We start from the raw sequence: 448 nt of genomic DNA, 5'->3' as shown, positions 1-448 counted from the left end.
CATTAATAATATATATAAACGACCTTCCTCATTATCTATGTCATTTTCTTTCGTTGAAAATGAAAAACTTTAAGTGGTTTCTTCTTCATACATGATGTAGTTTTTGTTTGTATGTACCGTTTTTGTTTATAGTTTTATAATTAACCATTTATATATTCCCTACCTTTTACATCATATAATGGAGTGGTGCTCTCCTCCATAAATAGTCTGAGTTACATGACGTAGTTTTTGTTTGAACCATTTTGCGTGTGTGAATAAATTTGTTTTATCAATAATAATAATAAAAAGACAATTCAATATAGTGGCAATTATTGCGTACTAAATTGCTAGTATCACTTCAAGACAAGAGTTTACCAATCGTTTTGTTTTCAAGGGCCGATTCTAAGAATCGATTTGCTAAAGTTTTTTCTTTTTGAAAGTAAAGTAGCTTATTAAAATTGATTTCTGA

General features: G+C 28.1%; 1 pseudogene; it reads right to left on the bottom strand.

Moving 5' to 3' along the window:
• The window catches only part of LOC107625491, a 5,000-nt pseudogene that overhangs the window by 2,736 nt on the left and 1,816 nt on the right, over window positions 1–448 (bottom strand).

Source organism: Arachis ipaensis, chromosome B02 (genome assembly GCF_000816755.2).
Source record: "Arachis ipaensis cultivar K30076 chromosome B02, Araip1.1, whole genome shotgun sequence".
NCBI lineage: Eukaryota > Viridiplantae > Streptophyta > Magnoliopsida > Fabales > Fabaceae > Arachis > Arachis ipaensis.
Note: the sequence above shows the minus strand (reverse complement) of the source record. Positions and strands in the feature narration are given on the sequence as shown.